Raw genomic sequence first — 26,858 nt, 5'->3', positions numbered from 1 at the left:
TGACTCCAGGCATGCCACGAGAGGAGAGACGCCATCCTCAGTCACTGCATCAGTCGGAGACATAGAGAAAATTATTTGGGTGTCATCAGCGTACTGATAACCCCGCGCCCCATGTCTCCGGATGATCTCTCCCAGCGGTTTCATGTAAATGTTAAATAGCATGGGAGACAGAATGGCTCCTTGAGGGACCCCAGTTTTAAGGGTCCTCTCATCGGAGCACACGTCTCCCAGCTGCACCATCTGGGACCTCCCAGAGAGGTAGGACCGGAACCACTGGAGCGCAGTGCCCCCGATTCCCACCTCTGCCAGGCGCCCCAGAAGGATACCATGGTCTATGGTATCGAAAGCCGCTGAGATGTCCAAGAGCACCAACAGGGACACGCTTCCCGCATCGATGCCCAGACGGAGATCATCGACCAAGGCAACCATGGCCGTCTCAACCCCGTAACCCGCCCGGAAGCCAGTTTGAAATGGGTCCAGATAATCCGTTTCATCCAAGACCGCCTGAAGCTGGATTGCAACCACCCTCTCAATCACCTTCCCCAAAAATGGCAGCAGTGAAACTGGCCGATAATTATTATGTACCAGGGGGTCGAGGGAGGGCTTTTTTAATAAAGGTTTAACAATGGCCAATTTTAAAGCAGATGGAAATTGCCCTTCCCTCAAGGATGTATTAATAATCCGGCGTAACAATAAAGTTACCGCCGGTCCCCCCTGGGCCGCTAACCATGAGGGACAGGGATCGAGAGAGCAGGTCGTCTTCCGAACACTTCCGAGGATCTTGTGCACATCATCGGTACTTACCAACTCAAACCGATATATCACATTGGAGGAAGAGCAAGTAAATGCACCTCTGAGGTGTGTGATGTTATTGGCCGCTGCAATATAGTAGATGTGGAAACAATCATAGTAGATGTGGGAACAAAGTTGGCATCTGGGTTTGTGCAGTGTTTTCTCATTTACCATCCATGTTATGTATCTTGTTGTCAGTGAGTAGTTGCTTAAGATTTGGAGGTAGTCTATAGGGCAATAAAAGTCTGCCTCTCAGAGCTTGTAAGAGGATTTTGGTATTCTCCAGAATTGGTTGTAGCTCATTGATGATTGCATGTGAGTGGTCTCAGCTGAAGACTGTAGGTGACCACTAGGTGTTTTCTGTCATTTTGTGGTTTTGGTCTGTGTTTCCTGTGTACTAATCTTGTCTTGTTGATTTGTTTCTTCACCTCCTTGGGAAGGTATTGTTGTGTGAGAAATGCCTGTTGTAAATTCAAGAGTTTTTTTGAGTTTCTGCTTTATGGTCTGAGTGGAAACTAGAGGCATATAAGTGAGTATAGCAATCAGGGGTTTTTCAATAGAGTGTAGTGCTTAGGAGTCCTTTGTGCAGTTGAACAGTTGTTTCAAGAAAGTGGATTTGTTGTGTGGATTTTTTTCAAGTGCATGTTGATGGTAGTAGGGATGGCATCTAATAACATTTGGTCACATGGAACGCAATCACTTGATAAGTTCCAGCAGGATGTCAACAACGTCTACCATCAGACTGAGCCTGGAACATTCCACACAACAAATTCACTTTCACTTAAAGTTCCCCTTATTGTAGCTGCATGGCCATTGTGGCTGCCCCTAAATGTGAAGATACCGAATTTTGCTGCAGCAGGGGAAACTTTAACAAGAGGGAGGTAATGGACTGGGACTTAATTCTTTGAGGTGTGTACCTCCAACAAAGGTAAAACACTTTCATTTGGATTGCATTTGGCAAATTGTACCTATTCAGCACCTAAAAGTTTTTCACGATGTAACAGTACAGGGACATCTTGAGAAATTCAGTGTTCTTTGCCTTGGAAAGTGGCCGTTAGCTTCACAGAAGAAAGGAGCAGCCTGGATCTCAATGGAAGTTACTTTTCTGTTGCATATGCAGTAAAAATTTTATTACCTGTCTTTTATTGCCCTTTGTCCCAGATCTCCACATGGCCAAGAAGAAGAATGGCCTTTGCTTGCATTTGTAGCCCTCTAGATTATATTAACTAACAACAGAAGTAGCATCTAAGACAAAATATAGGCCTGTGACACTAACATCACCACTTTTCTTCCCTTGTATGGGATTTATTTATTTATTTATTTAGAATATTTATACCCTGTTCTTCAACCACAAAGTCTCTCAGACCAAAATTGCTAATATGACAGTTTCCCGCCCTCAAGTTTACAATCTAGAAAGACATTACACAAAAGGAGAAGGAAATGGCAGTGGAGAAGGGGATCAGGTCCAGCAGATACTGCCAGTTCTTCTCACCCTCTAAGGCCAGGGTGATAGGAGTTGGAATGGAGGGAGAGCCTTTAATCTTCCTCTAGGCCTAGGCATGGTGAACTGTGTATGCCTCTCCTTCCAAGGCCAGGATGGTAGCAATTAAAATGGAACGAGGGCCTTTCAGCTTCAGCTTTCAACTTCCTCTGGGGTTTTTTTCCTAAGTTTTAACATCTTTACCAGATGAGTGACACTTTGAAGGGTTGCAGGATGCAGTTTCTGCATTTTGGATGGCTAATAATGGTATTGCTCTTTTGCAGATTTTGTATTTTGATGTGTTTTGCTACATAGCCAAGATGGCCAACCTAAATGTTTCCTGGAGAGAAGAGAGTTGCACTGAAAGATCTTTGACCAAAGCAGATTTTTTTGCTTTACATTTCTGTGAGACAATCTTGAACTTTCAGTTCTTCTTTCTCAAAGGAACTTGAAAGGAATTACCTCAAGCAGCAGCTAAAGAAGTTGTCATTTAGTAAAAATGTCTTGCCTTTTCAGATATGAGCAGGATGTGATTACAGCAAGTTCAGATTTGTCCATTCACAGCAAGATGAATGTAACTTAGGGCCTGGACAGACAGCAAAATTAAGCTGATTCGGGTCACTTTGGAGGTATGCTGTTTTAATGACACACACATTTTAAGAGGCCAGAAGCTGCACTCCAGTCCTTAGGACTGGAGCATGGCTTTGGCGAGGCTTCCGACCTCTTAGAACGCATGCATCATTTAAACAGCATACCTCCAAAGAGACCCAAAGCAGCTTGCTTTTGGCCTGTCTGTTTAGGCCCTTGGTTCTGTTTTGTCCACAAGGTCTCACTCCTCTCCTTTTCAAGCCAGTCAGTTCCATAGCATATCAAACCCTGGCTAAGATTTGCAGGTAAACAGGTGCCACAATTTATTAGCATTGAGGTATCAGAGTTTTAGATAATACTTCAATAAATTCTGTTGAGTCACTAGTTACAGAACTGGTGGCTCTAAGCAGAGTTGCATGGATTGCAAAATGTTGTTAACTGCAGTCAAGTCACCTTTGTCTTATGGGAACCCCATAAATGAGAGACCTATAAGTCACCCTCCATCATGAACAGCCCTGCTCAAGTTTTGGGAACTCAGGGCTGTGTCTTCCTTGATTGTGTTTATCCAACTGGAACATTATCTTCCTTTTTTCTTACTGCTCTCTACCTCTACATTATTGTCATTTCTAGTGAGTCATGTCTTTTCATGATGTGGCCAAAGCATGACTGTCTCAGTTTAGTCATCTTGGCTTTTAGTGAGAGTTCAGTCTTGATTTGTTCTAGGACCCATTGATTTTTCTTTTTAGCAGTCCACAGTATCTGTAGAACTCTTCTCCAGCACATTTCAAATGAGGATTTTCGCATTTCAGTTTAGCTATTTTCTTCCTATTAGATCACTGTCAACTTTCACAACCATACAAAGAAATGGGGAACAGAATGGCAGAGATTATCCTAACTTTAGTATTCAGTGATTTGTCTTGACACTTTAGGATTTTGTCCAGTTCCTTCATAGTTGCCCTTTCAAGTCCTAGTCTTCTGATTTTTTTGACTGCAGTCTCCATTCTGATTAAAGATTGAACCAAGGTATGCACAATCATGCTACATTGGAAATCTAAAGTCTTACCTGAAATGCTGAGGTTTATTGCATGGGGGAAAAAACGTTCCCCGGTGCATTCTAACGAGCACAAGCGCGGGCACGCACAGAGTGTGATGGGAACCCGATGGGTCCCAGAACGCTAGTTTACTGCACGGCAGAACGCCGCCGTCGCCGCCGGGCATTCCCATCAGGTTCCCAATGTGTTCCAGGGGGCGCCATTCTGGGAACGCTTTTGAAACTGTTCCCAGAAATGGCGCCCTCTAGAACACATTGGGAACCCGATGGGAATGCCTGGTGGCGACGGCGGCATTCCGCTGTGTGATAAACTAGCGTTCTGGGACCCATCGGGTTCCCATCACGCTCTGTGCGCGCCCGCGCTCGTGCTCATTAGAATGCATCGGGGAACGTTTTTTCCCTATGCGATAACCTTCAGACTCTGGAGGAGACAGTGTCATGAAAAGATACAATAACAACCAAAAGCCATATAACAGCAATATCTTTATTGAGCCAACAAAGGCCCCATTCACACTTACGTTTTTGTGATGAGTAGATCCAGGGAGATTTGATGATGCAATACTGAATCCAGGTTCCCACTGTGTTTACCCCGAGCGAATCTTTCTGTGTCAATTAAACCCTGATGAAGTTCACATTATCATTTGTATTGATTTAAAATGGAGCCATCATTTTGCTCCTTCTTGGGATTTTTTTACACTATCAATCAAATGATGCACATCTACATCACACTGTTTGGCCAAACCACTACCCTCCATCAGCCTCAGAGGATAGTGATGGCAAGCCCCTCAGAACAACCCTTAGCAAGAAGCCCTGGGATAGGTTAACCTTGGGGGGAGTCACACTCTCTCAGCCATATAATAATACAATATCTCAGTAATATAATATGTGTTCAAGAGCTTTAGTTAGCACCAACATGAGAGCAGAGTCTGTTGTGCTTTCAAAAAGTCCCCTGCCATGGCTGGATGGAGCGATCCACCCAAGGCAGAGAGGAGGTGGCCCCCACAGGTCTAAAGAAAACCCTGCCATGGCTGGATGGAGCGATAAAAAAGAGAGGATGGGGAGCCCCACGGGTCTCAAAAAGACCCCTGCCATGGCTGGATGGAGCGATCCACCCAAGGCAGAGGGGGGGGGGCCCATGGGTCCCAAAAAGATCTTTGCCATGGCTGGATTGAGTGATCTACCCAAGGCAGAGAGGAGGGGGTCCCCACAGGTTCCAAAAAGACCCCGATCTCTCAGCCCTGGAGGAGCTCTCAGCCCCAAAGGAAGGCTATGCCATGGCCAAAACAAAAATGAAGAGGAGGAGGAGGTGGCGAGGGACTATCGGGGTCCTGAATGGGAGGAGGAGGAGGAAGAAGATGAGAGGAAGGCAAGGCAGGGCACAGCATGTTGAATATTTTTTTAAAATAACATTAATCATAGAATTGATAGAATGGTTTAGGAACTACTTGCCTTACCTTGCTAAAACATTCTATCGATTCTGTGATTAATGTTATTTTTTTTTTTAAAGGCACCCATAGGTCATAATAAATAAAAAGACAGCACTGGAAGGGGGGGAGGGAATCTCCCAAAAATCAGAGGAGGGATGGTAAACACCCCTCTGTCATTTGTCCCTCCCCTCCAGAATGAATCAATTCTGATCTGTCGTTCCCACTCATGGAACTCACTTCAGAATCGATTCTTCTGGGAAAAAAAACCTCTTTCCAACTACTTTCTGGAAACACTGTTGTTTTTTTCCTTTGCCCCACTTCCTCATGACAGGATTCAATCGTGATAGGAAGCGGTTTCAAATGGAAACGAGGGTCATTTAATCCAATTAGTAATTTGATTCTTTTTATAGTGGGAAGAAGGCCAAAGAGTCATAAAGTGCAGGAAATAATAATTTAACTCCATTAGCATCAGAAAAAGCAATGAGGTCAAGGCTGTTTCTATCCTGTGTGCCGCTGCCCACCCCTTCCTTAGGCAGAAAACATTATATTCCTCAAAAAGTATCTGTAATGTTGCATCTGAAAAACCTTTTGGTGTTGTGTTGGTAAAATCTACCAATTAGTCCACCATCATCACCCCTAAAAGATTTTACCTTTGTAGGGGTAGCAACCTCAGAGAGAGTCCCTTGGCTCCCTCTTCTTTAGGATTCCTCTACTGTGGCTAAAATGCAGTATCCTCAAATCCAGAAAATATATCCAGGGGTAGCCATGCTGGCAAATAAGGAACTAAGTTGATATTAATATACTAAGCATCTGAAAAAATTCATCCCCGAATAAATATCCTGTGGGCCTCCCTCCTCTTTCGTGGCCAAGAGGTTGGGCTACGGGGCTTTTTACTGTTGGTTTTTTTTAATGTGTATTTTTATCATTGATTTTATTTTTTATTTATTTATTTATTTATCCCTTTTGACAGTGGAGGAGAACCTCTGGCCTATGAGCCTTGCCTGAATCCTCTCCTCACCGTTGAGAAAGGGAGTTTCCATTGCTACCAGGAAACATATTCAGGGGTAGTGGTATTGGCCATGCAGCAAAATACTCTACAACAAAATACAAAATCCATAAAATCATATTGTTTCCAGTCACTGATCAGAGATAATGGGACCTCCTGTTTCTGCTTTCATCCAGTTGTTTGAAGAGCTCTTCGAAGTACCAGCTAAGAGTGTTTCATCTTGCATTTCCAGCTCTCGGCTGTTTGGTCCACTATCTCTCTGTGTGTGAATATAGGAAAGGGAACAGGGTAACAAAGCTTGGTTTACAGCTAGGGTTGCCATAAGCCAGGACCTCCAAACCGGGACAAATGGAGGACAAATGGAGGACAACATTTTCAAATGGAGGACACAGTTTTAATAAATGGAGGTCACACGAAAAAAATTGATGATTTTTTTAAAAATGTTAATATAAATGCATGTTTCTTAGGCATGATCAAAATGGAGGACATTTTGAAATTTGACAGAAGAGGACATGTCCTGGAAAAGGAGGAGGATGCCTGGTCACCTTGTCTCTGGTCCAAAATACACTGCAGAAATAAAACATAGCTGGACTGAAATGCCCAGAGTTCCTCACCAAAGCTGCATCCACACTGAGGAAAGAATCCAGTTCGAGAGTGACTTAACTGTCCAGGTATAGTGCTGGGGAATGCTGGGAATTGTAGTACACTGTGGCCCCAGAGCTATCTCTGACAGGGAGTCCCATAACCCTCCAAACGTAGTTGAACTGCAGTGCCCAGAATTCCTCACCAGGTGCATCCACACTGAGGAAATGGTCCAGTTTGAGACTGCTCAGTGCTGGGGAATCCTGGGAATTGTAGTCTATTGTGGTCTCAGAGCCATCACTGACAGAGAAGTCTCAATGTCTCCCAAACACTAGCATTCTCAGGATTCCCTAGCATTGAGTTAAAGCAGTCTCAAAGTGGGTTATTACTCCTGCAGTGTGTGAGAGAGATAGAAAGGCTAGGGACTGGATTCATTCATTAACTCACAAAAGGAGGATATCTGTGTCCAAAACACACTGCTTTGACTGTCATGGCTCAGTGCTATGGAATCCTGGGAATTGTAGTTTATTGTGGCACCAGAGCTCTCTGACAGAGAAGGGCAAATGCCTCACAGACACCAGAATTCCAGAGCATTGAGCCCTGGCAGTCAAAGTTAGAAAAAATACACAGGGGCAAAATAAATATTGAAAATGGCCACGCACCTCCTCCTCCTCCTCTTCCTCATCATCCTCTCCTCGGTGCCAAAGGAAATGGCCCTCTCCCCCCTGCTGCCTTGGGGACCAAACAGAGGAGGAGCTCCTCTTCCTGAGTCTGGCAACCTCCTGTTGCCAACAAGCCTTGAAGATAATTCCCCAAACGTTTGGCCAAAACTCACCAAATCCCCCCCATATCTCACCAAATATTCAGTCAAAATCCCTGAAAAGTCCCTGTAATGTTAATATGGCAATAAAACGTAGCCCTAATTGAATAAAAAATAATTGGAACTTATTTCAACTCTCAAAATTACCATTAAAACCAACCACCAAAATCACACCAAAGGCTCTGAAAAGTACCCATTTTGGTGTGAAAGTCACCAGATTAGCAACACTGCACAGGAGTCAAGGAGGAAACCATGCAGGGATGCCCCCTAGTGGTGAAAAACCAGGAATGTCCCACCGGCAGGTGGGTTATGGCAACCCTATTTACAGCCCAAGTGCTAGATCATGGAATCATAGGACTTTTTCATTTTTTCCATCCCGAAAGAAGAAGAAAGTGGGACCAATTTGAAAATGCACGAAATTATGTAGTAACTCATCACTCGCAAAGACAACGCAGTGTCCATCCCAAAGAGAAAGTAGCGTGAATGTGAATGCATTCATCACATGAGCCCATCAGCTTCTTCATTGCGAATTAGCGTGTTTGCGCCTATGCAAAGAGGACAGGATTGCATCTGGAAGCCAGCCAAAAAGACCAATCACACACACACCCTTCCTCCTCCTCCTCCTGTTTGGAAACATTTCCTGTCAGCACATTAAACTGAGTTTTTATATTGTTGTTGTGTGCCTTCAAGTCATTTCAGACTTATGCCAGACCCTATCATGGGGTTTTCTGGGCAAGATTTCTTCAGGGGGGTTGCCTTTACCCCCCCCCTTCAATCTTTCTTCCAAAACTTTGCTCTTGGCAGCCAGGCAGTACAGGAAAGAAAAGCGCAACAACAAAGGATCGTGGGAATTGTAGTCTGTTTCTAACAAGGGGAATCCTATGGCCAAACTAGAGGTGCATTTCATACTAATGCAAATTCGAATTGACTTTGAATTCGCTGTGGGAAAGGATTTATAAATTCAATAGTTTTCTGAATGCAGCTATTTCTGGGATGACCCATGATTGTATTTGGATTGCCTTCCGATTGTGTTCAGCATCATTTGATATTCTTTTGCGAAATTATGTGAAATGCCATGGATGACTCTGGATTGACCCTGGGTTAACCTTCCAATTTTTCCCGTGTGAAAAAGTACATAATTAATAATAATAATAATAATAATAATAATAATATAATTAAATAAAATAATAATAAAGTTTTTATTTATATAGCGCACCTTCCATAGATCAGGGCGGTTTACATAAAATTACAGTACGCGTACAATAGTTAATAACATAGAGTTGGAAGAGACCACAAGGGCCATCCAGTCCAACCCCTTGCCATGCAGGAACTCACAATCACAAAGAAGGAACAATCATGGCATGGTATATGGTGATCAGACAAACATATGGTCTTCCTGCCTTCTTTCAAAAGAGGAAACAGGAAACCTTGACTGTTTATTTCCTGTCTTGGTACAATAAAAGGATCAAAATTGTTTAATGGAGAAACCTGTGCTCAGGCTAGCATGGAGTTTCATTGCTGGTGCCAGTGGCAGTTTCTCTGTGGATGCAAAGAGAAGCATCAAGACAGCAGTTTTCTTTGGGAGGAAGAAAATTATAAGCATCTGTTATTTACTACTTCTTTTTTGAAGAACATAAATGCTCAGCTTTGTTGGGCCTTCACTCTGAAGCCTGCTGTTTTCCTTGTGAGTTGCTGAGCTGCCCACCTCTTCTTACAGCCAATACACAATCTGCCGTCATGCTCTCTAATCGATGGTTTACGGGCTTTGCTTAAGTGACAACCCCCAAGTTGCGAGCTGAGGAGATCATCTAGATGCAGATTATTGTGTTTATTCTCTGCTACCTTTGTGCCTCTTTGTTGTTTTTGTTTAAGAGGCAGAGTTACGCATTTTAAACAGTCATCTCCCTAAACCCAATTACCTCCAGAAGGCAACCTGATAAAAAGCTGCATAAGTGTCTGTGTGAAAATCTCCTTGTGCAGCAGATGGGGGAAAACCAAAGCAACAAAAGCCTCTGAAAATTGAGTTAACCAGCTTTAATCCTTTTGAAAGATGCGGCACTTTGATCATTATTTCCTGCAGAGGTCGGCAAGGGAAGGGAGGAAGAGAAATAAATATATGCCCTGCACTAATGGGTTCGGACTGACCTCTAAGATTTCCAGTTCCCTAAGCTTTAATTATTTTCCATTTTACACCACTTCCCACACCCATCTCATGGAAAACTGGCTGCAGAGATTAAATGTGTATCCAGTAGTCTACTCTTACCTGGTGCCTTCCCACCATGTTGGAACATGACCACTACCATAGTCTATGAGGGGAGATGATGGTGTTGTAGTCCAGCACTACTTCAGGTTGGGGGAAACTGCTGCACAGTTCTGAAGAATATTTTTGGGGATTTGAGAAGTGCAGAAAGGCATTGATGACTGAGAGTAGCTTTCAAACATTACCAATTGCCTGGGTGTGGTGGAGATACAGACAGCAGCTTCAGAGTACTCTTTTGCATCATTTAGATGCTCTCAGTGTGGTCCCAGACCACACTTTCTGGAAGGGAAAGGAAGACAGAAGAAAGAGAAGGGGTTACACATTACAATAGCACCCTTCAGTATCAGTGGTGTCAAATATAGGTTATAGACTCATAAATGCAGGGGGCAGATGCAGACTGCATGTCACCTGCATTTGTTCATCAGCATAGAGCCAGAGAAGGTGGGATCATGCTCACATTTTTTTTTCAGACTTCCAAGACCATCTAAATTCCATGACAATGCTAGAGGCCATCCCCCATCTCCCCGCAGCTCCTGCCTAAACTTAACTGTCCAGAATGATTGGCAGCCTCCCTCCTACCAGCTTGAAAGGAACTGTTCATGACTTTGCACTTAATTTTGGAGGCATAGTGGGAGTCAGGAACAGGAACACAACCTTTGGAGATTATGGCAAGGGAGCAGGGTGTTTAACTGGGTGGCCAAAATGGAATGACTCCTGTTTATCCAGCTACCCCTCTGGATTTTGACCCTTCACCACCCACTTTCCAAACACTTTCAAGCACAATATCATACCACAAGAACTATAAACTTGCTATAAAAAGAAGAAGGTTTGGCATCCAATAGAATATTCTGTCTTCCTATACACACACTTGTCCCTGATTATGGTCACAGTGGAAGAGTTTATCTGTCTGCCCACTCCTAGTGCTAACAATGTAACACTATTGAAAAAGAGAATAATGTCAGGGCTTTCTATAAGGAGGAAAGTGGTAAGAAGGTGACAGGAACTTTTTTGTAGGGGGCATTCTTCATGACAAAAAAAGAAAATGAAGGAGGAAGCGAGGTCAAAGGACTAACAGCACAGACCTTATGTTTGGGAAAAGCCAAGCAAGAGTGACTCACTGTAGTTGGTGAGAAAGCCTAAAGAGACAGATAAGGTGGCATAGTGGCTAATTAAACATGGAACATGACAGATACATGAACAAATAATGGCCTCAAGCAGAGTCTCAATGCCATGGATGCAGAAACCAAATAAATAATACACTCAAGTAGCATGCAAGTAAGATATTGATGTGAAATACAGCTATAAAGGCAGCTGAGCCAGAAATGTATAAGCTAGGGGATACACTCTTGATAATATTTGTAATGGTCCTAGTCAACTCTTGAAATGGCTGTCATCACAGTTGCAGCATTTTCTGTGAGGGACCATTTCATGCTTATTTTTATATGTAATACTTATCCTTCTTTGGCATACTTTACCCCATTTGAAGCAATGTCAGTGGTAGTCGGTATGGCATTGTGATTTGAGTGTGAGATGAGGACTTCAGGAGGCCAGGGTTTCATCTATCCTCTTCCATGGAAACCACTAGATGACTTTAGGCAAATCACACACTCTCATAGAAGGGCAAAGGCAAACCCACACTGAACAAATGTCATAAATAGGGTTATCAGAAATTAGAGTCAGCTTTAAGGTACATAAGAAAAATAACTAGGACAAACAAATCTTTCCTTTTGTCATAACTTGATTGTCTCCCACAGAAACACATGCACGCACACATACACGCACACACACAAACACACTAATGTGTGGCCTATTTATTGATAAATTCTAAACAGCCTTAACTCTCTTGAGCAATGGACCCAATAAATAGTGGGGACAGCCAATGTATACTAAATTGGATTTTAAATACAGGAGATTTTAATCCAAAATTAGGCTATCCATCTGGGCTGATGGAAGAGGACCTCCCTGCTTCTCCCACTCCACAACAACTTCCCCCAAAAAATGCTATGCAGAAGATCAGAGACCCCAGCAAATGGAGTTGTGGAAGAAGGGGGTACCTGGAAATGGGAGGGAAGGCATCTTTTGTGAGTAGAGCCTTTCCGGAAGCAGAAAGCAGATTTTGGATCAGCCCAAAATATTTGTAAAGAAATACAGAATTTGTCAGATAGAAGAGCTGAGGGCCAGTTCTACCATTCAGTGGAGTGAGGTGGTTGGGCAGCAAATTCTGGGTTTCAGGAAAGGGCATTAAATGGTTAGTAATTTTTTTTATTTGTTTATTTTTATTTTTTTGGTAATCATTTTACATGGGCATTGACAGGTGAAATGTGACACTGTTGGTGCTCTTGAACCTCTCAGCAGCCTTCAATACCATCAACCATGATATCTTTCTGGAACATCTGAGGAAATTAGGAATGGGGGGCACTGCGCTCCAGTGGCACTGTTCCTATCGCTCATGCAGATTCCAGATGGTGATGCTGAGAGACAGTTACTCCTCTAAAAAGGAGTTAAAATCTGATGTCCCTCAGGGTCCATTCTGTCTCCAATGCTATTTCACATTTACATGAAGCCACTGGGTGAGATCATCCGGAGATATGTGGGGAGGGGGATGTTATCAGTACGCTCATGACACTCAAATATGTTTCTCCATGTCTCTGACTGCTACAGTGACGTAAGAAAGGCATCTCTCCTCTGAATGAATGTCTTGGGTCGATAATGGACTGGATGAAGAAAAACAAATTCAAACTGAATCCAGGGAAAACTCACTATAGGAACCCCAAATTCAGGGATAGAAATTTGTAAACCAGTCCTGGACAAGTTCACACTTCCCCTAAAGGATCGTTTTCGCAGCTTAAGAATGATCCTGGACTTGTCTCTTCAGTTGCCATCCCAAACATAGGCAACGGCCAGGAGTACTTGCTACTAACTTCAGTTGATACGCCAGCTGCAACCCTACCTGGATCAGGGGGACCTAGAAACAGTGATACATGCATTGGTAACCTCTCGTTTTGATATATGCAATGGGCTCTACATGGGGTTACCCTTGTGCCAAGTTCGGGAAGCTACAATTAGTCCAAAATATGGTAGCCAGACTGGTCACCGGTAAATCTAGTTTTGACCATATTACACTAGTTTTGAAATCTCTTCACTGGCTGCCAATTAGCTTCCAGGCTCAGTACAAGTTGTTGGTTATTACCTTTAAAGCCCTATATGCAGGGGTCAGCAAACCACGGCCCGTGGGCCACATCCGGCCCGCCAAGGCCTTGGGACCGGCCCCTGCCTGGTCCTGCCGCCGCCCCCGCCGCAGCTGGGTTGACCGTGCTGTGCGGCCTGGGCAGAGGGGGCGAAAAGGGAGGCCGCGCGCCGCCCTCCCCCACCCTCTCAGCACGGCCCCGCGCTGCCTCCTCCTCCTCCCCCTCATGGAGGAGGAAGAGGAGGCGGTGTTTGGGCCGCTCTGAGGGTGGAAGGGGTGGAAAGGGAGGCCATGCGCCGCCCTCTCCGCCCTCCCCGGCCCTCTCAGCGCGGCCCCGCGCTGCCTCCTCCTCTTCCCCCTCGCAGAGGAGGAAGAGGAGGCAGCGCTTGGGCCGCTTTGAGGGCAGAGGGGGCGAAAAGGGAGACCGCGTGCCGCCCTCTCCACTCTCCCCCACCCTCTCAGCACGGCCCCGCGCTGCCTCCTCCTCCTCCTCGCGGAGCAGGGATCTGGGGCCTGGGGTGGAGAAGGGAAAGGGCAGGCCGCGCACAGCCTCCCCTTTCCCCTCCCCGCCGGCACTGCCTCCTCTGCTTCTCCACCCCGCCCCCAGGGGGAGGAGAAGAAGGAAGGGAGGGGGGAGGAGAGGCAGGAGGGAGGGGGGGGAGGGGGAGGAGGAGGAGGGAAGGAAAGAAAGGGAACAGGAAGGAGGAGAGGAGGTGAGAGCCTCAAGGTTTTTTTTTTTTTTTTTGGGGAGGGTGTGTTTTTAATGCTAACAAGCTCCCTTTTTTTGACAATGATGATGATGATGATGATGATGATGATGATATGAGTCAGCTTCAGAGGCATGCACGCACTGTTTCAGAAGCCGAGAGAGTGTGACTTTCCAAAGTGCCTTTTCTGTGGGTTTTTGGTTCTTTAATGGTGATATTGATATCAACAAGCCTGAGGCATGGCCAATAAAAGTTGCTGTGATTTTTAAAAACTCATGCGCAGTGAAGAAAAACCAAAGTCCCTTGACCAAGTGCACACTTCTGAGAAGTATAGTTGGTGCAAGAAACCTGAAACAGCAAATCCACTTCTTGTGAAACCACCTGGACATGTTCAATATATGCATCGCCATGTTAAACCATGTTCAGTGTGAAACCCAAAGAGTTTGGTTCTGCAGTAAGCCTCTGATTAAATATGCAAGAGATTGCCATGTTAAGTAAAGCCATGTGAAATGCCCAAATGTGCTTAGTGTGTGTTTGGAATTGTGTGTGTGTGTATTGGGGGGGGGAGTGTTTGGCCAGAAAGGGAAGTCCATTTCTGCCATCTGTGCCCTCATGCCTTCAAGATACAAGGGCTGGGAGGTGTGGTTGTTGTTGTGTGCCTTCAAGTCATTTTCCTGACTTATTATGAAATGATCCTTTGCAAAGTTTTTTCAGAGGTGGTGGTGGTTTGCCATTGCCTTCCCTTGAGGCTGAGAGAGTGTGACTTGCCCCCCCCAGGCAAAGTTTGGGTTTGTTGCTGTGTGTGCCTTCCAAGTTGTTATGGCTTCTGTGGGGGTTTTCTGGGCAGTTTTCTTCAGAGGGGGTGAGAGAGTGTGACATGCTCAAGGCAAAAAAGAAGGAAAGAAGTAGTAGTTAATTTTTCAAACCCTTTCCTTCCTAATAAAGTCTTGTGTGCAGAAGAGGCGGGAGGGGGTTTGCTTTTGCAGAACTGCAAGGCTGCAGAAAAGAGAAAAGAAAAAAAAGAGAGAGGTTGCATAACGACTGGTTTGGTTTTTACTCCAAAATATGATGTGTGCAGTGTATGTAAGAATTATTTTTAATATTTTATTTATTTATTTATTTAAAAATGATTTAATTAATTATTTTTTGGCTTTGGCTCCTCAGTTGTCTGAGGAACAGCAACCCGGCCCCCAGCTCAAAAAGGTTGCCTACCCCTGCCTATATGGCTTGGGTCCAGATTACTTGTGGGAATGCCTCTCCCTATATAATCCACCCCGCACTCTCAGATCCTCTGGGAAGGATTTATTACAGTCACAGAAAACTACATTAGTGACAACTTCCCAGAGGACTTTTTCTTGAGTTGCTCCAAAATTATGTGGAATAACCTGCCGGAGGACATCCTTCTTATTACCACCTTCAAAAAGACTGTCAAGATGGATCTCTTCCAGTGAGCTTTCCCAACCTTATCTCACAAAGGAGACCCACATCCGCTATAATGGTCCTCTCCATTTTGATTATTTTACATTGTGTTCCTTTTGGAATTTTAATGTGAATTTTATTGTCTTAAAGGTGGGAAGGATTGGGGGTTGATATAAATTTTATTGTTTACTGTAATTTTACCTCTGCTGTAATCCCACCTCGATCCATAGAGAGAGGCAGGAAATATAAATAAACCATTATTATTATTATTATTATTATTATTATTATTATTATTATTATGCTATTGTTGTTAGCACCACCACGGGGGAGAGGTGCTTGTGAGCCTTTCTGCTGCTCGTGCCAAAAACCCAGCTTTGGTTTGAAAGAAAAGGATAGAGGGGCACCATATGCTACTCCAGAGCATGTAGCCAAATGTTCTGGGCCAGTCTTGAGAAAGCTTTCCTATTCCTTTACCACCCATAACTGAAAAGAACTGTTCCATTAACTTAAAAGACAGAAATGTAGGTGATGAACTTTTGTCTGCCACACAGCAGCCTCTCCAGTTCTTTCCTGGAACAAAGCTAGAAGGCCAAAAGAGCCAAGTTCAGTAAATGAGCTAAGGAGGAGGAGGAGGAACTTGGCACCACAAGGATTGTTCTCCCATTGCAGGCAAGGGCCCTGGCTTTCCCTGAGCCCTGCCCCTGGCACTAAATAAGAAGTTCTTTTATCATTTCATCAATGGTCGACTTGTTCCAAGAACATGCAGGGTTGTGCTCTAGTACTTCAGCACAGAGGGAGAGAGGTGTAATTATCTGTCCAGGAAAACATCAATGTGTTCCCCTCAGATTAGGAGAAAGATGATCTATTGCACTTGGCTCCCCACACTGGCACAAGGCCTGGAGTAATGCAGGTCTTGCCATTAGTATAATTTGGATGCTGTCAGGAAGGCAGAATCAAGTCCTTAAGTTCCTGATTTATAGCCAGAGCTTGGAAGAGTTACATTTTGGGACTACAGCTTCTGGAATACAGCAGCCACTATGCTCTTGCTGGCTAAGAGATTCTGGGAATAGCCCCAATCCCAAAATAACATTCATTTGTTCAATTACTGCCACACCTTTTTCCCAATATAGAAATCATGTCAACTCACAATTGAGATTTTAATACAGATGCACACACTGATGCACATAGGCAAGGGGTGTGTGTGTAACTTGTTACCCAAAGATTAGGTGGAGGAATGGAAGTCCCCAATAACTATCAGCAATACTTCAAATGTTGGGGGAAATTAGCTTTGTAAGTATTTTATCTTTCAAATAGCATAAAAATTCTGCTAATGAATGTTCAAATCTGCAACTAAAATGTTTTATGCAAGTCTAGCACATGCATTTGACTTCATTTATTCAACTCTGAATTAGTCAAATTTATCATAGAATGTATTGAGTATGCTGTGTGCCCTCAAGTCATTTCCAATTTATGGCGACCCTAAGGCAAACCTTTAATGAGGTTTCTTGGCAAGACTGGGTTCAGAGGAGGTTTGCCATAGCCTCCCCCTGATGCATGTAACTTGCCCAAGGTCACCCAGTGGATTTTATGGCTGATTGGTTGGTTATCTGCCCTTCAGTTGACCTCAGCTCATGGCGACCATATGGATGAGACATCTCCAAGATTCCCCTGTCCCCAACAGCTCTGCTCAGATCCTGCAGGCTCATGCCTGTGGCCTCTCTGATTAAATCAAACCATCTGGCATGTGGTCTTCCTCTCTTTCTACTGCCCTCTACCTTTCCTAGCATCATTGTCTTTTTAATGATACATTTCTATTCATGATGTGGCCCAAGTATAATAGTCTCAGTTTCATCATCTTTGCTTCCAGGGAGAGCTTGGGCTAAATCTCTTCTAGAATCCATTTGTTTGTCTTCCTTGCTACACACAGTAGTCACATGACTCCTCTCTAGCACCACATCTCAAATGAGTTGATTTTCTTTTTATCAGCTTTCTTCACTATCCAGCTGTCACATCCATACATGGTGATTCAAAATATAGAGACCTAGGTAATCCTCACTTTGGTTTTCAAAGTTGTATCATTACATAGTTTTTTGTGGATTTTTCAGGCTATATGGCCATGTTCTAGAAGAGTTTATTCCTGATGTTTCGCCAACATCTGTGGCTGGCATCTTCAGAAAATGCTGGCATAGAAGAGAGCTTGATATATACAGTGGTCCCTTCTTTTACGTGGAGTATCTGTTCTGGACCACCCCCACCCCACACACATTATTATTATTATTATTATTATTATTATTATTATTATTATTATTAACATTTATTTATAAAGCACTGTAAATTTACACAGCGCTGTACATGCAATCTTTTTAATTGGACAGTTCCCTGCCCTCAGGCTTACAATCTAACAAGACACAACACAAAAGGAGAAGGGAGTGGTGGTGGGGAAGGGACCTCTCTAGTAGCATAATACATATAAAGTACATGGCAATACAGGAAATGATTCAATAAAACAGGCAACAAAAGAACATCAAATAGCAAGTGACAGTTATGCAATGCCTGGGAACACTTCCCTGAACAGGATGGTCTTCAACTCCGTTTTGAAATTCTTTTGAAACATAAAAGAAATTCCATGTATGCTTGAGCCCCATTAGAAGTAATGAGGCTCAAGGTCGCAGCGTTGCGTCATTACTCCTTCTGGTATGCGGTGCTGTATGGTGCGTATGGCGCGGGCGCACTGTACTGTGTGACACTGGGTAGGGAGGAGTGATTTCCATGTTAATCTGTGTATTGTTCTGTTGTTGATGGCAGGGCCTCAAGGTGGGAGGATATGCAAGGAGGATTAGTGTCTGCTAATTGGTGATCAAACTTTAAGGGTTTCTTCTTTCTGGTTGAAATTATCCAGATGTTTATGGATTTGAAACATCTTTTTAAATTATTTTTAAATTTTATTTGTCATCTCTCCCAAAGATATCTGCCAACAGATAATAGATAAATAATAATAATAATAATAATAATTATTATTATTATTATTATTATTAGAATATTATTATTATTAGAAATTACATTACATTGAGTTAATAATTTACAGGGCTTTTTCACCCGAACTGTGGAACTCATCCCAAGGAAAATCAGGCTGACTCTATTCTAGCTGACCTTCCACTGGGCAGCTATTACAGTCCGCCCTCTCTATACGTGAGGGATCTGTTCTGGACTCCCCACATATGGGGAAAAGAGCGTATGCTCAAGCCCCATAGGAAATAATTAGGCATGTGCACGCAGCGGCACACAGGGCGAACGGCATGGGTACATGCCTCATTATTTCTAATGGGGCTTGCCTTCCGCGTAAGCTCAAAGCCGCGGAAGGCAAGCCCACCTGTGAGGAGGGCTTACTGTACTGTATTATTTTGCATGACTCTCAGTCCTTAAAACCCAGGATGTTGCTTTGGCTGTTTTAACTATTTTTAAGAAATTGTTTTCGGCTGTGACTGTTTTAACTGTTTAAATTTAATGTTTTAAAAAATGTTTTGTCTGTTGTACATCTCCTTGAAGGCATAGTTAAGCTGAGGGATGATGCTAAAATTAACTGCCTAACTGGCTTACTAATAACTAATAACAAATGCTGTCTATTATTGTGATATTATTGTGATAAGGGCCTTGCAAAAACCACAATAGTTAAATCTTCTGTTTTGTTTTTTACTCTTTTCAGTTGTCCCACCTCATTCCCAATCTTTACTGCCAACCTTCTGGTATCAGGATCAGGGTGGAGGAGATCAAGGTAAGATCTGGACCTTCTGTATCTTCCTGTGTGCTTTTTCTGATTTAGAGCAGATCTACTAGGTGATCTGGGTTCTGTTGTGGATTAAAGAGAGTTGAGACTTGTGCTTGGTTTGATCACAGTATCAAGTCATTAGAAGGCACCATAGAAGTGCAACAAATAATGTATTCTGTTCAGAGATCCAATTTCCAGAAGAAAATGTTTCAGAGGTGTGGAAATTACCAGCATGTGGTTACTCATAGGTGATCTTCTGTGTTAAGACCTTGTCTGACTGTGGTTTTGTTATGTAATATTACAGGTTACTCATGTGTGAAGGAAAGATCTTGATATCTTTTTCTCCCATTTAATGCAAAGGTAGCAAGACTTCAGGCTTCTCTGCTTTTTACCCCAAGCTTGGTGCCAAAGACACAGCAGTAAAAAAGAGGGTGCCTCTGAGCAGACTTTTAAGCCTCAGAATTAGGACCAGAACTGAAATGAACTCACAGTCCTTTCACAGAGAGCTCTGTTCCTGATTCACCTTCCTCCCTTGATCATCCCAATTTTAGTTGGGGAAAATCATTTTGTTGCTGATGGTGCTAAACAGTTATAAAGAAGCCCTTAGAGATATATGACAAATCACACAGCAATCATCTCAGTATAACTTCTGCTTGTCCCTGATCCAGTTCATCTGTTGTAAGAAAAGGGATTTTCCACAGCAGTAGATTGAAAAGGCTTGGCAAGTGTTCATGTTATCACTCCACACCCCACTCTGAGACCACTTGTCAAAGTCTACATATATTTTTCTTTTAAAATAATCATAATATTGAACTGTTTTAGAAGGTGGGTGCTTTCTGCCATGTGATAACCCATGAGGGTACTCAAAACAGTCTATTAAAATTTGTTGGCAGTTGACCCTGGAAAAATAATAGCATTGCCCTTTACACTTCCCTCAACAATGCCCATCATTTTGCAAGTCTCCTTTTAAACTGAGTTTTAGACCATTAACTCCCACTTCCAGCACTGGGAGACATAACGACACAGCCTGATTAGGAGTGGGTGGGTTTCTAGGACTGAGAGAGTGTGACCTGCCCAAGATCATTCACTGGCTTTCCATAGGCAACTGGGGATTTGAACCCTGGTTTTCCCAACACTCAAAACCATTATGCAACCCTGGCTTTCTGCTAAGAAAATGACAGGTTTATTGGAATCATCTGGATTTCCAACAAATAATCAGGCCTCTGCATAGCAGACTTCTGCTAGAAATTCCTCAATGGCAGGGTTACTTCTGTACTTTGGTGACTTTTTGGACTACAACTTCCAGAACCCTTCAACCAGCCACATTCAAAAAAGTAACTTTTCCAAGCTTCACACAGGGGGAGTGAAAGGCAGAGTTGTTTTTGCTTAGGAAACACACTAGTCTGCAAAAGAAATAGCGTCCCACCCTATGACATACTGTAGAACCTAATTAGAAAACTTGGATGAGGAAATTATTCCATACCAGAGGGTTCTTTGCATGCACCATCTGCCATTTGGTGTGCCCCTGGGAAAGGAGGGAGGAGACTGTGTTTTCAGCAAACTACTGAAGCTCAGAAAAGACTAGCTGGTGAATACTAGGGCAGAAGCAAGTGGCAAAGCAGATGGGATACTTGCATAAGTGGAAGGGATATAGGCCAAAAAGAATGTTAGGATAAGAGATGTGTTGGTGGCCATTTCATATGTGCTACGGGTAAAGATGATCCAGTCTCACTGGCTCTACTCAGCAAAGCTGAGGAAGTCCCACTGATGTTCATGGGAGACAGTCACTCATATGCTTAACTTTCCTTGAAACTGCCGGAACATAAAAATGCTGAATTTAAGCTGGAACATTTCCAGTGTTTGATATCCAGTCACTCTCTGATATTTCTATAAGACCTGAAGCTAGACATCATAATGTTCCCATGTGATGACCCATTTTAAAGAAATATTACTTTTCAATTATCTTAAACTATATCAGGGATACAGGAACAAAAAGAAATCTGTCTGCCTGCCTGTCTGTCCGCCTGTCTGTCCGCCTGCCTGCCTGCCTCTTAATGCCATGGATTAGAATACATTGAGAGAGAGAGAGAGAGAGAGAGAGAGATGTTGATGTTTTCTTCCCAAATATAGAATCATCCATGGCAGTAAGAGTGTGATGCTCTGTTGGTCCCCTTTTTAGACATATTTTTATTTTTTTATTAAATAAATTTTATTGAGAAAAAAAGTAATAACATACAATCATCAAAGACATATAAAACAAGGATTAAAAAACAGAAAAATTACATATATACAATCTTTCAAAAATATCAAAAGACTCACCTTAATACCATATTTCACCACCTTTAAATACAATTGTACCTTCCCTTTCCCCCCTAATTTTCCCTTTCTTTCTCTGTTCTTCATTCTTCCTTCTTCCTTCCTTCCATCATCTCTTCTCCTTTTCCCCCTTTCCTTTCCCCTTTTCCTTCTGCTTCCTATCAATTTTCTTACGATTCTTCCTCTAAACCTTTTTCTTCAACTCCTTCTTTTAGACATATTTTTAAAACCACTGCTTCAGCATAGCTACAATGAGATATCCATTACATGGAGGAATTCTGTATGGTGTATATAATAGGGGATTGGCATGAAATTAATTTGGTATACATTTTAATATTAACCAACCTAATTTGTACTTCACAAATTAATATGCAATTATCCTTTCACTTCTGTGACTCTTGTGATGAAATTCTTTACCCAAGAATATCCACACAATACATATATTCAGAAAAATTAAATTAAAAATTTGTACACTGAGAAAAATAGAATAGAAAAAGGTATATTGGGGGGGAGACAATGCTTGCAGAATGCATACAAAAATGCCCATTAGTTTTTTTGTGTGTGTGAAAGGAAGCACAAAAATGAACAGAGATTATTATGCAAACTTTAAAAACTTGTTATTGGGCACTGTCAAGACAGCTTCTGTTTATGATACCCTCCAAAAGACTCTATTATGAGAGATCTCCAGGACATCCTATTACTAACAGCCCTACTCAGGTCTTGCAAACTCAGGGGCATGACTTTCCTGATTGAGTCCATTCATCTGTAATGCATTTGGTCTTTTTTCCCTGCTGTTTTCGGCTTCACTGAGCATTGTTGTCTTTTCCAGTATGTCATGAGGTCTCATGATATGTCCAAAATATGGTCACTTGCTTAATTTCTCACTTAAATCAAATTCTGCAACAATGTTTTTATTATGTTTATGATTATTAATATGTACTATTTTTGTACATGATCAATTTCCTCCTGGATGACAGTACAGAATCTTTCCATTTCCTCCTCTTCTGCCTCTGTAGTTGGAGCATAGACTTGGTATATAATTATAGTGACAGGTTTTCCCTGAAGTTTTACTGATATTATTCTGTCACACTTTGCATTATATCCCCTGGCTCCTATTGCTACTTCTTACTTCACTATTAATGCCACCCTGTTTCTTCTTCGGTTTCATTTCCAGAAATAAAAACCTCTTGAAATTGTCCCATTCCTGTCCACTTTAGCTCAGACAAAATATTGCTATGTTTATGTGTCCTATTCTTGTTTCATAATATCTGACTTCCCAGATTCATATTTGTTATGTTCCGCATTTCTATTATTGTGCAGTTTTGGACTTTACTTTCATATCTGAGCATATCAGCAGCTGAACATCCTTTTGACTTGCATCATTCGACCCAGTACTATTCATATTTGACCTTTGCTCTTTCCCAATAGTTGGGGTCCCAGCTTCCACTACTGTCTTTTGCTTCATTTTGGATTGTCTCACCCTAGGTTTTGAGGTAAAGGACATCCAGAAGGTGCCTGGATGTTTATCGGTGCCTCCTTCTGCATAACACTAATAAGCATTAGCCAAATTGCCTCTGCTGTTGTCTTTATGAGATCCTCTGGCAGTTTCACTCCCACTACTGCTGCTGCCCAGTAGTTTCCTTTTTGGTGCTTCTCTGCTGTTTTCCTCATTGGAACTATCTGTTCTGTGCTGTTGCAGCCATTATTCCTCAAAGAGAATGAATGCATGTTTCCCTGGTGTCTCCACTTTGACATTCTGTCTTAGGTGACCCTACAAAGAGTCTAGAGTCTTAATAAACTCTAGTTTCCTGACAGTCTCCCTCTCTAAGATAATCCACCCTCCTTGCCATGTTAAAGTAAGCATAGGACAGAGTAAGTTAAAAATGTGCTATATACTTTGAAAGACACACACATTTGCTAACTGATGTGGAAGCAAAATGGAATAAACATGTACTTAAAGAAATGTTCCTGAAAGAGGTAGATTGTCCAATCCTAGCAGGTTGTTCTTCAGACTGCCTTGCATCCTCCTCTTCCACCCCACACTCCCATAACTATGTGGCCCACCTGCTTTCATGACACAGAATATTACAGGTGTGTGAAAGGCTAGGCAATGGATACTCCTGGCAAAGTGATGACCTGGCTCTTCTGGTAGTGCTGTAATAGTGAGACCATCATTTGTCAGACACAGGATGACAAATCACCTAATGAGCTGAGCCACTGCTGACAATGAAAGACTGAAGAAGCCAACCTGGGAACAAAAGAAGCACATGTCAAGCGATGATCGATGGGCTCTTTAATTCCACCTGGCTGTCATGCTTATCTGTAATGAATTTCTCTTTGGCTGTATTATTTTTAATACAATAGGCAGCAAAATCATCCCCTCCCTCCTCAAGGGTGCTGAGGAAGTTGGGGCTTAAAATGGATACTGTCTTCAGCTGGAGAGAAGAGCAGCCCACCATCCATGTTCTGGAATAGCTCAAGAGGATTGTGAAGCCATGAGACTGCCTTACTCCTTACCACATTTGAGTGGCAAAAAAAAATATGTTTCTGCACTGTTCAAAAATTTGTCATTTTCTCTGATGCTTTTGGGTACCAGCTGAGAATATTAAAATGATGAGTTTCAAAGAATGGAAGAAGACATGATCTGTGGTTGGCAAAACATCTCTGTTAGATCACAGGGGCACCTGCCATCATCTTCAGCAGAGGTGCCTAAGAGATTATGACCATATCTGCACAACACAGCTGTAATACTTGACTGTCACTTTAGCTGTCATGGCTCCCTCCTGCAGAATCCTGAGACTTGTCAGTACTTTGTGATTTACTTTGAATTTTCTGCTGGAAAGAAGTATTGCCATGCTTTGAACAACTATACAGCACTAGAAGTCTGCAACAGAGAATTCTAATTACTTCATCAAACTACAAATCCCACAATTCTATAGCCTAGAGTCATGACAATTAAAGTGCTATCAAACTGTTCTAACTATATTCTGTGGTTCCACATTAAACAAGTATCAGCTGTGGAATTATTCATTCACTTTTCGCACTACCAAAGAGTCTCTGAAGACTGCCAAAATACTGTCCTTGAGTCCCCTCAAATACAACTGTCAGGAATTCAGTCACAGAAGATAAGGAATCAGAGCAGGACAGTACATCTTGCACACAGGTGAGGGGCCAGACCCTGCACAGATGCGCACAAGAAACTCAGTTTTTATGCATTTTAAATTAGCACTTTAAAATAAAGCTATTTTCTAGTTCTCATAATTATAAAGTTCTTCAATCTTTTATTGACTTCTACTGCAGTCAGTGCTAAGGAGAAATAAAATGCTTGGTAAAAAAAGATCTGGAGAACAGAAAGAATTATGGGGGCTGAATATATATAGCCTGTTTTAATATGCGTACTTGAACGCAAGCACAAAATTTTGAATTATGTTACTGAGCAGCCTTTTTAAATTTTACCAGCATGATGGCACATCTGTTGCTCAAATGTTATGTTTGCTAAGCAGTCAGAAACTCACCTGAGGATTTTGCTGTTAACATACCCTGCATACTCCACACTATTTGGGGGTACAAATATTTTGTTATAATAGCAGTTACATAGAAGCCAACAGCATGATCCCGTAAAGGTCATGATGACCTTTAAGTGAACTTCTCATGAGTGGTCACACAAGACCTGAGGGCATGTGGAAAGGACCCATGTAACTTAATGGGTATAAATATTGCTTCTTCCCAACCCCCTGACATGTGCATTTCCTCTCGAAGTCAAAGACAAAACAGGTCTGTCAGCCCAAAGCAGTAAGCCAATCTCCCTGCTAGCCTCCATAGTATTTCCCAAAACCTCATCCTATCCCAAACTCCTTGGGTCCTGATTTTATCATTGCTCAATTAAATCAATGTCATCACCATAAACCAAAATCAATTTTTGTAATTCTGAAATTAAAGCCATAACCAGCTAGGAATCCTATTGTTTCTGGGATTCCTGGACAATCCACACAAATTGCCTCAAGACACAGTTTGCCCCATAAATATGCCCACTTGGGCATTCCCACTTGGGAATTCAGTTGGGATCAGACAGAAACTCTCAGCTTCAAGCTTGATCCCTCAGTACTGCTGTCTGTGCTACACAGGGGCAAACTGAATCCCATTCAACTCTCAGTTTTCCCCCAGATTGGAGCCTGGATTCTGAAACTGGTGCATATTGCCCATTGCAAATCCTTTAATTCACTGTCCACTACCACTTTTTATATCTTAGTTCTTGTTTGTGTGCATGAAAGAGTGCTTGGTATGTGTATTGTTTCCCCTTTTTAAAAATAAACTAAACTAATTTGGAACCTGCCTCTAGAGTTCTTGTGTTCAGAACTGATACACATAGGCTAAAACTGCTCCCTATTGAGTTAAATTAATTTTCTCATTGGATACAATTTGTGGGTGCCTGCCTGGGACTCCAGGTTTTGGGGTAACACTGGGCCCGACACAAACACAAGAGTCTAGATCAGTGGCCTGAAAACTTTGAAGGGCTACTGCCTCCTTTTTTCTTGGACAACAGCCCTAGTGCCCCCCCCAACATCTATTTCATAATTATCACTTGAGGACATTGTGCAGCTTCTATCCTGCATTTTCCTTCTTGGCTGTCTTTGGTACTAAGTGATGCCTTGGGCTGGTTAGATTGAGACTCTTTCCTTCGGCACACGTCCAGTGTGCAACTCAGCCTCACTCTGTGTTCTCTGAAACCATTGAGAACTTATAAATCCATGTAATACATTTATAACAAGTAATCCATAAATAATGATCATGGGGGTGGGGATTGGGGAAAGGTAGGGGAGGCAGCAAAATTATGTTTCTTAATCATAGGATTAAAGCTGAGCAACTGTTTCTGGGGAGGGGGTGGATTGTGCACAGAATAAGCTCTGCTCAGTTCCCATTCAGAAGAAATGCAGCTCCCTTGTTCTTTCTGAGAATGGATACCCTGCTTGTAAGACTGTATTGCTTGGCAAAAGGAGCCACAAGGAATATTATAACTCATTAGAAAGGGTCATTTGTGATGTTGCAAGGACACAGGCAGGGTGGGAGTGGTATCCAAATTAATATTCAATGTTTCAACGTAGCTTCTGTTTTTGATCATGGAATGAGAAACAAAGCCAAGAGGTGTATTGAGTTCAGAACCTGCTATCAAAGTGAGACTTAATGCTCAGCTAGTAACTAACGGCTGAAGGCTTAGATTTCCAGCTGTGCCATTACATCATTCATTCACTGTCATTGATGGGGAGTGGACAACCTTACATTTTCAAAGGGCCAGTGGTTGATCTTTTTGGATGCCAGTAAGCAATATAATTTACAAGACGGATGATGACCTTCTTGACCATGGGGTTTCAAAGATCCTGTTATTATTATCTTCAGTCAGCTTTCAGAGGTAAAAGACAAAAGGCTACATTAAAACTCCAGAAGATGTTGTATGGAACT

At 42.5% G+C, this 26,858-nt stretch overlaps 1 protein-coding gene across 1 annotated transcript in view; it reads left to right on the top strand.

Moving 5' to 3' along the window:
* The window catches only part of CPLX2 (complexin 2), a 167,319-nt gene that overhangs the window by 52,864 nt on the left and 87,597 nt on the right, over positions 1-26,858 (top strand). The window contains exon 2 of the mRNA XM_042453717.1: positions 19,023-19,091. The gene's annotated coding sequence lies outside the window, so the exon portion shown is untranslated. The remainder of the gene's footprint in view (positions 1-19,022; positions 19,092-26,858) is intronic.

Source organism: Sceloporus undulatus, chromosome 2, assembly GCF_019175285.1.
Source record: "Sceloporus undulatus isolate JIND9_A2432 ecotype Alabama chromosome 2, SceUnd_v1.1, whole genome shotgun sequence".
NCBI lineage: Eukaryota > Metazoa > Chordata > Lepidosauria > Squamata > Phrynosomatidae > Sceloporus > Sceloporus undulatus.
Note: the sequence above shows the minus strand (reverse complement) of the source record. Positions and strands in the feature narration are given on the sequence as shown.